Source organism: Bubalus kerabau, chromosome X, assembly GCF_029407905.1.
Source record: "Bubalus kerabau isolate K-KA32 ecotype Philippines breed swamp buffalo chromosome X, PCC_UOA_SB_1v2, whole genome shotgun sequence".
In the NCBI taxonomy this organism is placed as follows: Eukaryota; Metazoa; Chordata; class Mammalia; order Artiodactyla; family Bovidae; genus Bubalus; species Bubalus kerabau.
Window position 1 is genome coordinate 122,142,206 of NC_073647.1, and position 16,089 is coordinate 122,158,294.

General features: G+C 38.5%; 2 protein-coding genes and 1 non-coding gene across 22 annotated transcripts in view; 1 reads left to right on the forward strand and 2 right to left on the reverse strand.

Annotated features, from left to right (window-relative positions):
• SYTL5 (synaptotagmin like 5) overlaps positions 1–16,089 on the reverse strand; it is a 291,111-nt gene that overhangs the window by 223,170 nt on the left and 51,852 nt on the right. The gene's annotated exons all lie outside the window — the stretch shown is intronic.
• LOC129640161 (histone H2A-Bbd type 1) overlaps positions 1–16,089 on the reverse strand; it is a gene marked incomplete at its 5' end in the record, with an annotated part of 109,760 nt that overhangs the window by 41,586 nt on the left and 52,085 nt on the right. The window lies entirely within an intron of this gene.
• Positions 9,032–9,138, forward strand: LOC129640534 (U6 spliceosomal RNA). Its single transcript, XR_008708890.1, has one exon. It is a non-coding gene; the product is annotated as a U6 spliceosomal RNA (small nuclear RNA).

Below are 16,089 nucleotides of genomic sequence, written 5' to 3' on the forward strand. Positions count from 1 at the left end.
AATATACAGCCTTGACGTACTCCTTTTCCTATTTGGAACCAGTCTGTTGTTCCATGTCCAGTTCTAACTGTTGCTTCCTGACCTGCATACAGGTTTCTCAAGAGGCAGGTCAGCTGGTCTGGTATTCCCATCAGTTTCAGAATTTTCCACAGTTTATTGTGATCCACACAGTCAAAGGCTTTGGCACAGTCAATAAAGCAGAATACCTGCATCCAAATAACCATAACAGCTTTATTCACAGTAGCCCCAAACTGGAAACAATCCAAATGTCCATCAGCTGGTAAAGGGATAAACCAATTGTGATATACCTATTGGCTTCCCTGGTGATGCAGTGGTGAAGAATTCGTCTGCAGTGCAGGAGACACAGGTTCCATCTCTGATCCAGGAAGATCCCACAGGCCACGGAGCAACTAAGCCCGTTAGCCACAGCTACTAAGCCTGTGCTCTAGAGCCTGCAAGCTGCAACTACTGAGCCCATGTGCCACAACTACCGCAGGCCACACCTTAGAGCCCGTGCTCTGCAACCAAGAGTAGCCCCCACTCGCCGAAACTAGAGAAAAGCCTGAGCAGCAACAAAGACTCAGCATAACCAAATAAATAAATAAAATGATTAAAAAAATATATCACAAGCTTCTCCTGAACGATTAAATTGTCTGATTTTCCTTTAAAAATGCAAATTTCACCTTTGTGAAGGTGAAAGTCACTCAGTTGTGTCCTATTCTTTGCGATCCCATGGACTGTAGCCCATCAAGCTCCTCTGTCTGTGGAATTCTCCAGGCAAGAACACTGGAGTGGGTTGACATTTCCTTCTCTCAGGGATCAAACCTGGGTCTCCTGCATTGCAGGCGGATTCTTTACTGTCTGAGCCACCAGGGAAGCCCTGAACCTTTAAGAGGCTGAAATTCTATAAAAAGAAGCAGTCAAGATTACCATAAAGCTGGTTGTGAATAAATTCAGTGTAAATTGCCTTCAGCATAGTCCTACATTGAGAATCTATAGTTAAAAACAAGGAACTTATGAGCACCATTCCATTGTAACTTACAAAATGGACCATTCTTTAAATAAAAGAAACTCCTCTTAATACAAATAATGAAAATGATAGCAGATGTACCTTAAGTTAAAAATTACTTATCTAAATGAAAAAAACCTTCATTTAAGAAAATCTGATATATTAATATTTGGGCATGCAAATTAAGTGATTATATACTTGATAAAAAAAACTTTACACTCAACTTACTTTAACAATAAACTTCTCTATGCCATTTAAAATTACTTGATTTAAGCACAGTTTTGCAGAAAAGTGCCTCCTATACCAAGCATAAGCAAGAACCAACAACTCTAAACTTTCTAGCTACAATCATATAATTTCTTCTCCTGGGTCTCAAAATGATATTTTGTGTTAAATAACAAGCCTGACTTGGAACTGCAAGATTATTCCACGCCATATTGCTCTCTCTCCCCAACATAGTTCAACCAGCAGGGTTGATATAGGAGAATCAATAAAATGTAATTGTGCTCATTTTTAACATGATTCCTCATGGGAAACAGGCCACAAATAAATGACTAAATTCTGCATTTGTCCCCCATGCCTCTCATAACCATACTACCGTGACACACAAGAAGCTCCAAGATACATGGATGTTCAGGTTGCAAATTTGGGATTCAGTGTAAGAGAGTGAAGGGGTCCTTATCAAAGCCTAACCTTGAACTCAAGGCCCCAGGTAGGAGATATGAATTAAGCCAATTCATAGACTCCTTTGGGAAAAGGTAATCAAATTCACTTACTTATTAATAAATTCTAAGACACTCCTTATGCCTATTGGTCAGGAAATCATTGGCTGAAGGTGAGTTCCAACTAAGAAGATGTGAGCAATTCCGCTGGACTTGAAAAATTCAAGGCTGTCATCTCTTAACCCTAACAATAATGAATAACTAAAAGATAAGAAATAAGATAAAAGATAAAAAACAAAAAACGAGTATAAGATGTAAATCTACATGTTTCCAGGATAGATACAGATGATGATGACAAATAATTCTAGTCATTCACCTCACTAATTTTGCAAATACAATAAATGACTTGAATCCTTGTCCTTGCAGTCTTAACATGTTACATAAATTAAAAGTATTAAGAATTCAGCTGTTTTTAAAAAAAATTTTCATATAGTGTATAACCAGTTTATACTATTCCTCCAGGTTCCCCAGAAAGAGACCAATGTGTAATCAACACATGCCATGGTGCCAAATGAATATAAATGTGATATCAATAAAAGCATGTTACTCAAAAAACATAATCTCATTTATTATTTTTAAAGATTTTTGTAACATTTCCTCTTTGATTTTTTTTATAACCACACTGTAATATATATGAGAAGAAATTGTAACTCCGATTTCACAGATAGGGGGAAACTCATTTGCCCTGGATCTCAAATTGCATTTGTGATAAAGGAACTCTGTGTTCTTTATGCCACAAAATATTTCTAGTTATTGATAAGACTTTCTTGCAATGACCTCTAAGACTTTCAGTATCACTAAATAAACATTTATTCATTACATTTTTTAAAGTTTAAGTGCAGTTGATTTACAATGTTTCAGGTATACTGCAAAATGGTTCAGATATATATTCTTTTACATAATCTTTTCTATTATAGGTTATTACAAGTTACTGTATATAGTTCCTTGTGCTATATAGTAGGACATTGTTGTTTATCTATCTTATATCTAGTAATTTGTATCTGATAATCCCAAACTCCTACTTTATCCCTCTCCCCACTCCAGTACTCTTGCCTGGAAAATTCCATGGCTGGAGGAGCCTAGTAGGCTGCAGTCCATGGGGTCGCTAAGAGTCAGACACGACTGAGCGACTTCACTTTCACTTTTCACTTTCATGCATTGGAGAAGGAAATGGCAACCCACTCCAGTGTTCTTGCCTGGAGAATCCCAGGGACGGGGGAGCCTGGTGGGCTGCCATCTCTGGGGTCGCACAGAGTCGGACACGACTGAAGTGACTTAGCAGCAGCAGCAGCCCCTTTCCCTCTTGGTAACCACAAGTCTGTTCTCTATGCCTGTGAGTCTGTTTCTGTTTCATAGATAAATTCTTTTGCCATCATAGTTTAGATTCCACCTATAAGTGATATCATATGCCTGACTTCACCTAGTATGATAATCTCTGCTGCTGCTGCTGCTAAGTAGCTTCAGTCATGTCCGACTCTGTGCGACCCCATAGACGGCAGCCCACCAGGCTCCCCCGTCCCTGGGATTTTCCAGGCAAGAATTCTGGAGTGGGTTGCCATTTCCTTCTCCAATGCATGAAAGTGAAGTCCCTCAGTCGTGTCTGACTCTTCGCGACCCCCTGGACTGCAGCCTACCAGGCTCCTCTGTCCATGGGATTCTCCAGGCAAGAGTACTGGAGTGGTTTGCCATTGTCTTCTCCGTGATAATCTCTAGGTTCATCCATGTTGCTGCAAATGGTATTTCATTCTTTTCTATGGTTAAGTAATATTCCATTGTGTATATATATACGCATGTTTTTTATCCATTCATCTGTTGAGACATTTAGGTTGCTTCCAACCTTCATCCTTTTTCAAATCTAGTACCTTCATGTCTTCCTCTCCCTTATCCCTTCATCCCTCCTCCATCTCCTTGTTCCTGCAAACATGCTCTTCTTTGTCTTGAAACTCCAATTTCACTTATTCCTAAAGCCTTAGCCTATAAACAAGTCTAAAATACATACACATTGTTGTCAATCTACTATACAGTCTGTATCTTCATCACATTTACTGAATTTATTGAAATGCTTGGCTACACTGTGTGTCCAACCTACCTCCCAGTCACTTCTCAAATTGCTGTAATCTAACTCTTATCCCACTGCTCTCCTGTAACCATTCTAGTGAATCCCAACTCTCTATTTCCAAAAGTTCTAAGATTGGGAATTTGTATTTACTTTCACATCTTAAGACATATTTAGTAAGAAAACAACTGGACCTCTTACTTAGATGCCACTTTTCTTGGGTATATATTTATGTTTCAAGCTTTTAAATTTTTAATTAGTCATAAACCATTTTCTTTTTCATTTATGGATCTAAGATTTATTTTTATGCTATGAAATTCTTTCTATCCTCTAAGATCAAATCAATCTATACCTACTCAATTTCTTCCATTGTTAGTGTTCTCCTCAAGCTCTTTGCCTCAGAATCAATTATGGTAATTACTAAAAATAAAATTAGTAGTACACACTGGATAGATAGTACCCATCATATGTACCACTATTCAAAAACTTCAATACACATGAAAAGTAACACATAAATCCAAGGTATGTTTGCAAATATCTTTACACTTCCATAGCCTAAAAAGATCTCAGGAAAAGTACTTATTTCATTTAGTCAAAAGCCAATATTTAGTACTTTAAATTACTAATTTTTGTAATAAAAATTATTATTGAGTAAGCTATTCTATGACAACCAACTGAATACACATCACACATTAAAGGTAATCTCCATCATTTTTAGAGCCACCTAAAAAGCAACACATTGGTCTGAATTTCTTAAATAGAAAAGCATTACATGGTCATGGTGGTTTAGTTGCTAAGTCATGTCTGACTCTTTGCAGCCCCATGGACTGTAGCCCACCAGGCTCCTCTGTCCATGGGATTTCCCAGGCAAGAATAATGGACTGGGTTGCCTTTTCCTCCTCCAGGGTATCTTCCTGACCCAGGGATAGAGCTTGCGTCCTCTGCATTCAGGCAAACTCTTTACCACTGAGCCACCAGGGATTCCCAAGCATCAAGTACTTCCCAGTTATACCTGTACCTGGAATTTCAAGCATAGCTTCTGATAACTGAATGCATATACAAAAACTTCAAAAAGGTAAAAGTTAATAAAGATCTACTCTGCTTTACACGGTGAGTGTTTCTGAAAATGTACTACAGTTGACCCTTGAATAACATGGAGGTTAATCTGCATATAGCTTGCCAGGCCTCCATAACCATGGTTCCTCCACACCGTGGATTCATCCAACCACAGACTGTGTAGTATTCTAGAATTTACTATTGCGAAACACCTGCCTGTTAAATGGACCTGAACAGTTCAATTTCACATTGTTCAAGGGTCGACTGTAATTCAAATATGTTATTAAACAATAAAGTCTTCCTACCTAAGAGAGCTCTTATGAAAATACTTTGAGCAAGTAATTATTCCTGTAAAATACATACACATAGTAGAGGGGTATCTTTCGAATTTACATTTGTTAGGTTTGCTCTAAGTGACCAACAGCATAGAAGAGATGATGACAGGAAGGGTCACATCAGCACATGACTCATCTAAGAGCAAGAGGGCATTCAAAGGCATGGTTGGTGTTTCTTTATGTAGCGAGAAGGCTGAAAGGCAAGAGAAAGATACATGTAACTCAATCTATTGAGAAACCTAGTTTTGAAGTTCCCACCTGTCTGTAATGGCATTCCCTGAGGATTTAAAACAAGCATTGGGTAACACATCTTAAAAACTCAAAAATCTGAACCTAGAGATTGTCATACTGAGTAAAGTTAAGTTAGACAGACAAAGATGAATACAATATGAAATAGCCTATATGTAGAACCTAAAATATGATACAAAAGAATTTATTTAGAAAATAGACTCACAGACATAGAAAAAACATTTACAGTTACCAAAGGGGAAAAAGAGGGGGTCAATTAGGTTGGGTTTAACATATACACACTGCTATATATAAAATAGATAACAAGGACCTAGTGTATAGCACAGGAAACTCTTCTCAATCCTCTGTAATGATCTATATGGGAAAAGAATCTTAAAAAAGAGGGGATATATGCATATGTATAACTGACTGACTTTGCTGTACAGCAGAAACTAACACAGAATTGTAAATCAACTATGAAGTGAAAGTATAAAAGTGTCAGTTGCTCAGTCATGTCAAACTCTTTGTGACCCCATGGACTATAGCCCACCAGGCTACTCTGTCCATGGGATTCCAAGCAAGAATACCGGAGTGGGTAGCCATGCCCTTTCCCAGGGGATCTTCCCAACCCAGGGATTGAACCCAGGTCGCCCACATTGCAGGCAGATCATTTACCATCTGAGCCACCAGGGAAGCCCAAATCAACTATACTTCAATTTAAAAAAAAAAAAAACTCAAAAACATTGAGATCATGAAAAATTGATAGCCACGGTTCATGTGTTAAGTACTGTATTACACAGCACAGAACAAATTACCAACTAAACACTACATTTCACCTTAAATGTTGTACCGAGGATCACCCCAGGTGCAACTGCAGAGGCAAAATTTGTACTCTGCATTCCCTTTTTCTTCTCTTTGTTGTTAAAGTAATATTTCTTCCCTGGTGCTCAAAAACTTTTCCTTGTGTAGTACTCACTTTTTGTCTTTTTCATGTTCTACCCGCTAAGTACATTCAAAATGTACTCAGGCCCTACAAGGTTTGAGAAATTAAGCTGACTAAAGCTAAAATGCTAATGGTATGACAGATTACTCTTTCCAGATCTATCAATGAGGAATGCTTTGGGCAGTAAGTAACAGTGATATCAGGAACAACAATGATAAAAAAGCTACAGTGACATAAACCACTGGAGGAAGAGCAATGTCAGGTTGATTTGGTGGCTCACCCATGTGACCAAAGATCTAGGCTCTCTCTATTGTTAAGTTCTACCATACTTAGCATATGGGATATGGTCCCCTGGCTATTTGCTTCATGACTGCAAGATGACCTTCCTAGCTCCACGTGTCACAGTAACAAGAAAACAAAGGCAGGATGTGACAGAAATTAAACCCAAATCACTCTTTCCCCTCATGCACTTCATTCCTTTTATCAGAAAGTACAAACTTTCCAAGAAGCCCCAGATGAGTTTCCTTTATATCTCATTGACAAGGAAGAACAGGGAAGTAACTCTCAGGATTTTTTAGCCTCCACAGAGGAAGCCAGTGAGAAAAAGGATTAAAAATGGTTTCCAGGGAATGAACTCAATGTGCCTGCCATACCAGACAATGTGCATGAGATTAAATAGAGATCTTTAGGCTTACATAGGAAAAAAAGAACAGCAATACGTAAATGGAGGTTGTGGCTGTCTGTAGCTCTCCCCTTCCTATCCACCTGTGAATCTGGGGTAGGTAGAAGCTGTCTTGTTCATGGTTTTATTTCCACTTTAGAAATTTCATACATTTTCATAGAACAAATGATGGCAGAATATGAAAATCTCTCTGAACGAATTCCACAGGAATTCACTGCATGCTTCACAACTCCAACACATCTATTCCTCACAGGATATTTTTTAACTGAAAGGAAAAGTATCAAGACTCCGGTGTGAACTGGAGAAGAGGACAGGTATTTTATAAAGTATTGCCAGAGTGAGAAGTAATAAACCTGGGAGTTCAGCATTTGGTCAAAATGATACATTACATCAATGCAGTGACTCAATTCCAGTGATGCTTTTGGACTCTAAAATTCCAGAAGAAGCCCTCCTACATTATTGGTGGGAATTTAAATTGGTGCAACCACTATGGAGAACAGTGCAGAGGCTCCTTAAAAAACTAAAAACAGTTATCATATGATCCAACGATCCCATTTCTGGGCATATATTCAGAAAATGACTCTAATTTGAAAAGATATAATACATGCACCCAATGCTCACTGTAGCACTATTGACAACAGCCGGGACATGGAAGCAACCTACATGTATATTGCCCGGTGAATGGATAAACAAGGTGTGGTATATATACACAATGGAATATTACTCAGCCACAAAAAAGAATTTGCAGCAACATGCATGGACCCACAGATTATAAGTAGTGAAGTCAGACAAAGACAAACATAATATGGTATCACAGGTAGAATCTTTAAAAAATGATACAAATAAACTTATTTACAAAAGAGACTGTCAGATATAGAAAACAAATTTATGGTTACCAAAAAAGGGGCAGGAGGCACAAATTACAAGAGTGGGATTAACAGATCTACATTACTTTACATAAAACAGATAAATAATAAGGTCCTACTGTATAGTGGAGAAGGCAGTGGCACCCCACTCCAGTACTCTTGCCTGGAAAATCCCATGGACGGAGGAGCCTGGTATGCTGCAGTCCATGGGGTCGCTGAGGGTCGGACACGACTGAGCGACTTCACTTTCACTTTTCACTTTAATGCATTGGAGAAGGAAATGGCAACCCCTCCAGTGTTCTTGCCTGGAGAATTCTCCATGGCCATGGTTCATGGGGTTGCAGAGTCGGACACAACTGAAGTGACTAAGCATGCACTGTATAGTGCAGGAAACTAAACTGGTATCTTATAATAGCTTATAATGGAAAAGAATCTGAATATGAAAAAAAAAAATATATATATATGTATATCTGAATCAGTTTGCTGTACACCAGAAATTAATACATTGTAAATCAACTATAGCTCAACTAAAATATATAAAATTAAAAAAATAAAATTTCAGAAGAGTAACTAATATTTCTACAAAACGAAAGCAGCTCCCATTATACCTCATGTTGTTGTTAACCTTTACTATTCTATTTGCTCCCCTATCAGTATTGTCCCTTATGCTGCTTAATAATAGAACAAAATGGGGAGAAATTATTCAGGATTTAAATGAAGTAAGTGTGATAAAATAAGAGGAAAATCCTTACAACTTTGAAACTTCTTGGAGTAGGATTTGCCCACTTAAGAAATGTTCCCTCAGCTGAAAACAAACATGAATCTATGAAGAAGAAAAGTTTGTGCACTTGGATTCGAATGGACTGGATCATTTGGTACCTTGACCTAGTCTGAAAATCTAGAAAAACATCAGAAAAAGAAATGAGAAATTAAATAGGAACAAGAAGAAAATTAAAAGTTTTCAGCTTACAGTGTTCACAAAAATTAAGTAGTTCATTTTATTTAATCTCACAACAAATTTGGAGGTGGCTATTACCCTCATTTACAGTAAGGAAACTGAATAAAGAACAAATAAATCACTTGATTAAGGTTACAAACTGGGAAGATCAGAATCTACACTAAAGTCTGTCTGCCGTGCTCGCTTTGACGGCACATATACTACAATTGGAACGATACAGAGAAGATTAGCATGGCCCCTGCAGAATGATGACACGCAAATTCATGAAGCGTTCCATATTTTTAGCCAGGACGTGGAAGCAACCTAGATGTCCATCAGCAGACAAATGGATAAGAAAGCTGTGGTACATATACACAATGGAATATTAGTCATTAAAAAGAATACATTTGAATCAGTTCTAATGAAGTGGATGAAACTGGAGCCTATATTATACAGAGTGAAGTAAACCAGAAAGAAAAACACCAATACAGTATACTAACGCATATATATGGAATTTAGAAAGATGGTAACGATAACCCTGTATGTGAGACAGCAAAAGAGACACAGATGTATAGAACAGTCTTTTGGACTCTGTGGGAGAGGGTGAGGGTGGGATGATTTGGAAGAATGGCATTGAAACATGTATAATATCATATATGAAACGAATCGCCAGTCCAGGTTCGATGCATGATACAGGATGCTCGGGGCTGGTGCACTGGGATGACCCAGAGGGATGGTACGGGGAGGGAGGTGGAAGGGGGTTTCAGGATGGGGAACGGGTGTATACCCATGGTGGATTCATGTTGATGTATGGCAAAACCAACACAATATTGTAAAGTAATTAGTCTCCAATTAAAATAAATAAATATATATTAAAAAAAATAAAGTCTGTCTGCCAAATCAATGTACTTTTGACTTTTTCCACCAAACAGAGAAAGAGGAGCCATCACACATGCCCAGAATAGGTGTATTCTTCAGAAATGTTCTATTAAATGAAAAAGATGCAAAGCCCAGTTAAAATGACAACAGCTCCCTGAAGGAAATAGGAAATGCCCTTGGATGCACAGAGCAATCACAAAACAAAGTTCTCAAAGCAATTGTGGGTAAAGCTAACTGACCAGAGATGACCAAGAAAATAATGAACCTTGTAATAGGAAGACAGCCAATTTAGACCCCAAGGAGTGAGGGAGAAGGGCGAGAAAAGTAAGTAAGGTGGGCAGTGAAAGAGAGAGAGAGAAGGAAATGGGAGAGAAGAGGTACTAGGGCTATTAAGTGATGAAGGCAAAACTGTTTGGGCAGGAAAGTAGCCATTATCAAGAACATTCTATCACACAAGATGTTCTTCTGGAAGAAGAGCTTCTGTCACAATTATTGAGATGGAACCATTTGAAGTAAAAGGAAAGATCAATTTTCTATGAACCAAAGCGATTCTTCCCCCTTATATGTCTTCCAAGATCAACCTTAATGGCTCAAATATCACAGAGAATCCACAGATATAAGGACTCTCATGGTTGAATTGATTATATTCCCCCACACCCAATTATTGAGTACAGCAGCTACTTACATAACTTTTCTGAACATAAACATTTCCCCTCTGGCCTTGAAGGAAACCGTCAAGGAAGTTCATGCTTCAAGCATTTTATGATTTAATTTTTTAATCCCTAATATCCTTGAATTTAATTTTTTTTTATTTGTACTTCTCAGCACTAAAATCAACAGTGGTTTTGTTCTAGCCATGATTTTTTTTTGATCCTTCTGATTTTGTTATTTCCCTTATCCTTAGCTGACTTTCACTGACTCATGAGTAAATCATAGCTGATAAATCTCTCAAACTCAAATTGACTTATCTCAATAACAAGTTTGTTGATGTGAACTCAGGAGGTACATATTAATTTGCTGTTAGACTGTTAGAGCTAAGTAAACATGCCATAAGAGGATGCAGATGACATTTTTAAGACCCAAGGTTAAGGACACTCCAAGTTCAATGAGAAGGCAATGGCACCCCACTCCAGTACTCTTGCCTGGAAAATCCCATGGACGGAGGAGCCTGGTGGGCTGCCATCTATGGGGTCGCACAGAGTCGGACACGACTGAAGCGACTTAGCAGCAGCAGCAGCAAGTTCAATGAACCACCAGTGAGCTAACAGCTCAACCCAGCCTCTTCCCCTCAGGCCTACTAAAGTGTGCCAAGACAGTATGATTCTTACCATCAACCAACACCACCCTGCTTTCCCAGTCAATATTAAGAGAATATGCAGGAGGGGAAAGGGTTGCCAGTCTTTTAGGGGGTGTTCATGAAGACAAATTATTCTCTTGCCTTTCAATGGGGAGGAAATAATTATCTGAAATGAAATGGTCCTCTTCCAGGAATGCAAAGCAAGAGGAGAGTTATAGAATCTGGCTAAGATATCCTTAAGGTAGTATCTGATTAATGGGAAAGGAACTTTGACACAGTTGGGGGACAGTTCCCTGGTAAAAATAAAGCTGTATCACTTTTTTGCCCCCAATGACTTAAAAATCTTCAACAAACTGGTTCTAGGACCTAAAATGATAAAATTTACAATCATGTAATTCATGGCCACATTGATTTATAATTCTCTGAAAAATAAAATTACCTACATCCTGCTTTTCTTCAGCTTGGGCCATCAGGAGCACAATATGATTTGTTGAAACAAGAGTGCATATATAAAAGTAAGAGTGGTCGCAGAGTTCAAAATAGACAGCACACTATCCATTTTTGTAACAGCACTGAAAGTTAGTAGCTTAATCTGTGAGGTTTTTTACTTTATTGAAATAAAGTTGATTTACAAAGTTATGTTAGTTTCAGGTATACAGCACAATCATTCAGTTATACATATATATATCCTGTTTCAGATTCTTTTGCTTTATAGGTTATTACAAGATATTGCATAGAGCTCCCTGTGCTATACAGTAGGTCCTTGTTTCTTATCTATTTTAGTGTGTATATGTTAATCCCAAACTCCTAATTTATTCCTCTCCCTCTCTTTTGGTAACCATGTTTGTTTTCTATGTCTGTGAGTCCATTTCTGTTTTGTAAATAAGTTCATCTGTACTTTTCTTTTTTACATTCCACATAAGTTATATCATTTTACAATTTAATATCATGTGATACTTGTCTTTATCTGGTTTACTTCACTTGGTATGAGCATCTCTAGGTTCCTCCACGTTGCTGCAAATTGCATTATTTTATTCTTTTCCATTGTTGTATATTATTCCATTGCATCAAGTTTAACTTGGGTCTCCCAACAGTAGATCTTAAGACAAGGACTTGGGGGCAGATTAACTATTTGCAAGGTAACCCCAGGATTGTAAAAGTGAGAGAGTAGGGAAAGTGGGGCAAAGGAAGAAGGAAAGAAAATCAAAGTTTTATTATTGTTGTGAGCCAATGGGACTGAGTTCATGTGGACAGAATATGAGAAATTGCAAGGTACATGCCTCAAAAGGATACCACTGATGTTTGCGGGGGTGAGGACATTAATCTACCCACTCATACACACCACTGGCTGAGGCTTGTCCCATGGAGCATTACCCTACTTTCATCTGTGCCTGCATCCATGGACAGACACCATTCTTGGCCCCATGTGCCCATGTGACATGGGTCTCTGGCATCTGCAGGAGACTCTCCTTCACAGATAAGCATAAATCAAGTGCCTGAGGTGTCAGGTGGTATATCACCAAACCCTGTTAAAGAGGTCTGAGTGATTGCTGTTGTCTTCACAGAATCAGATGCTAGTGGGATGGGTTCCTATATTATTGACTGCACAGGGATCCTAAGACAATACAGATGTTCATCAATTATTGTCAAGTCCTGAAGGACAAATTTCAATCAAAATGATCCCCATCTCTTTTTTAGAAGTATTTTTCAAGAGTGACATCTTTTCTAAAACAAGCAGACCTGCAAAGGACTTTTAAATATTGGAAATACATGAGGTAGCAAGAGAGATTTGATTACCTCTCAGCTCAAGGCCACCAGTAACTAATGACTGAACATCATTCAGTCAAGCAGGCAGATGCTTTACCACCTGAGCCACAAGGGAAGCCTGACTGAACATCAGACAATTCCAAAATTCCTCTGCTATGCCAGGTCATGGAGAGTTTCTCTCTCAATCATTTGGAATTGGTTGATTGATCAATGATTCAATGGAATCAATTATTCCAATCATTTGCCTTCATTCTAATTATGAGGAGCATTCACATTAAACTGTGAAACTCCAGTCATAAATTCCAGAAAATCAGGGAACAATGATAGATGAAAACCATCATTGACCTATAAAGGTCATCATAGATCATGACCTTCCCTGGCTGTCCAGTGGTTAAGAGTCTGCGTTTCCAGTGTAGGGAGAATGGGTTTGATCCCTGGTTGGGGAACAAGGATCCCACATGACAAAGGGCCAAAAAAAAAAAAATTGGTCAGTGCTTTCAGAACTACACTGTGAAAAAGCTCAACGGGCCACTGGGGAGGAAGAATTAAGAGGGTGAGTCTGGACTTCAATGGGTGTCACTCTGAAATGTTTTTGTTTCCTTTCAGTTTTTGCTTAAACTTGAAGAACACTAACCCAACTCTTTCAATCTAGATGTCCATCAGCAGATGAATGGATAAGAAAGCTGTGGTACATATACACAATGGAGTATTACTCAGCCATTAAAAAGAAAACATTTGAATCAGTTCTAATGAGGTGGATGAAACTGGAGCCTATTATACAGAGTGAAGTAAGCCAGAAAGAAAAACACCAATACAGTATACTAACGCATATATATGGAATTTAGAAAGATGGTAACAATAACCCTGTGTATGAGACAGCAAAAGAGACACTGATGTATAGAACAGTCTTATGGACTCTGTGAGAGAGGGAGAGGGTGGGAAGATTTGGGAGAATGGCATTGAAACTTGTAAAATATCATGTATGAAACGAGTCGCCAGTCCAGGTTCGATGCACGATACTGGATGCTTGGGGCTGGTGCACTGGGACGACCCAGAGGGATGGAATGGGGAGGGAGGAGGGAGGAGGGTTCAGGATGGGGAACACATGTATACCTGTGACGGATTCATTTTGATATTTGGCAAAACTAATACAATTATGTAAAGTTTAAAAATAAAATAAAATTAAAAAAAAATAAAAGAAATATATAAATGAAAACAGGACTTCCCTGGTGGTCTAGTGGTATGGAGTCAGTGCTTTCACGGATGACAGCCCAAGTTCAATCCCTGGAAGAAGAACCAGGATCCTGCAAGCCACACAGCGTAGCCAAAAATAAAAATAAAAAATGAAGCAACAGCCTGGGAGCTGAAAAGTGGCTTGTTAATGAATGTACTGCCAAATAAAAACAAAGCTAAGACCAGGAATCTGAGTTTTAAGCTAGCAACACACTTCCTAATTCACCTCGGTTTTTTTTTGGTGGGAGGAGAGGGTTGGGAGGGGGGTTTTGCATCAACAACCTGGTGCCAGTCCTCTTAGCACCAACAGCCCTATTGTCTTTTCTTTAACAAATGCACCAGGAAGAAAATAAAATGGTACTTAGTACTGACTGCAGCCACTTACTGCTCTCTAAGGAAATGATCCAAATCACCTCAGAGGTAGTTTGTTTAGAGAAATCCTTTCATAATGAAACTTGACTCGTTTTTTAATGGAGAAGTGGAGAACATTTGGCCCAAAATTTAAATGCATGACAGCCAGAAAAGAGAGCTGAATTACTCTGTGAAACAGGTAAGAGATTAAGGTGGCTGAGAGGGAGATCAGCAAGAAGGAAAGAGGGAATGAGAGCAGGGGAATGAGAGGGGCCTGGGTGGAAGCAATATGGAGTCCTCCGGAGAGATTCAGTGTAAATATGGTGGTGTGATATTCAGTTGCAAGTTATCTGTGGGGCTAGGCAGGCCTTGGCTGTCACCATCTTCCCTTTCCTGTTACTACCAAGATTTAGAAGTCTGGCCACGCACAAAAGCCTTTTGTTAGTTTTATTTGAGTAAACAGATAAAATGAGGCCTAGCAATGGGGAAGTAGACAGTGGAGGTCAGAGCTGAAAGAGAAGGCTGAGGGTGAGCGAATGATCTGGGCACTATGTGCTTTGACCATCCTCTTACCACCTCTTCACATCAAAGTAATTTCCTGCTTATTGTGCATGAAAGCACTATGAGGAAAAGTGAAAAAGACTATATGAAAATTACTTCAGCATTCAGTTTCTTGTCAGGAGAACTGACATGTAAAACTTGGTGTGACTCATTTAGGTAGGAGGCAGCGCAGGTAAAACTAACAGGAATTTGAAGGGATGTGTATTTGCTTTAAAGAGTTATGATCACGAAGGGGAAAAATGCCATAAAATTTGCACATGCACTTTATTTTAAATGTTGACATATTATGAACATCAAGAACGTACTGATGAAAGAATTCATGCTTACATTTATGAAAGGCCTATTATTATAACAATTACTTTTGGAAAAATCCCCACTCAACCCATTATGAATAATGCAATGGGATTTCTCTGAAATATTATAAAATATATACCACTAATGGAGCTTAATGGTAGCTTAGGCCTCCCAAAGCAGTTATCCTTAACAGCAAGAAAATCCAAAATCACAGTAAGGGAACAGCTAAGATAAAATATAAATGAAAAAGTGCATTTTATTTATTTCCCCATAAGTTATTTCAAAGAATTGAATTCCATGGGTAGGAGAAACAACTAAATACACAAGTTAGAAAGTTATTCTACCAAAAGAAAACATGATGAAATTCTAAGATAGTTTAGTACTCAGTATGGTCATTAACATAGTAGTTCTCACAATGTGGTCCCAGGACCACCAACATGGGTGAAACCTAAGAACTTGTTAGAAATGTAGATTCTAGGAACCTACTCCAGACCTATGAAATCCACAGCTTTCAGGATAAGTCTCAGCAGTTGACACTGGAAAGAGCTCTCCAGGTGTTTCTAAAGCATGCTCAAGCTTGAGAATCACTGCTTGAGTAGCTTCAGATAAAACAGCTCTCAAAGATTATCAGTTCATACAAAAGACATAGATCACATGAGCTAAAGACATTAATGGCTTGGAGCCTTCCAGGTTACTCAAGGGGTATCTATTACGTAAGTGGAAAAAAGCCCAATTTGTATGCAGGTCAGGAAGCAACAGGTAGAACTGGACATGGAACAACAGACTGGTTCCAAATAGGAAAAGGAGTTCATCAAGGCTGTATATTGTCACCCTGTTTATTTAACTTATATGCAGAGTACATCATGAGAAACG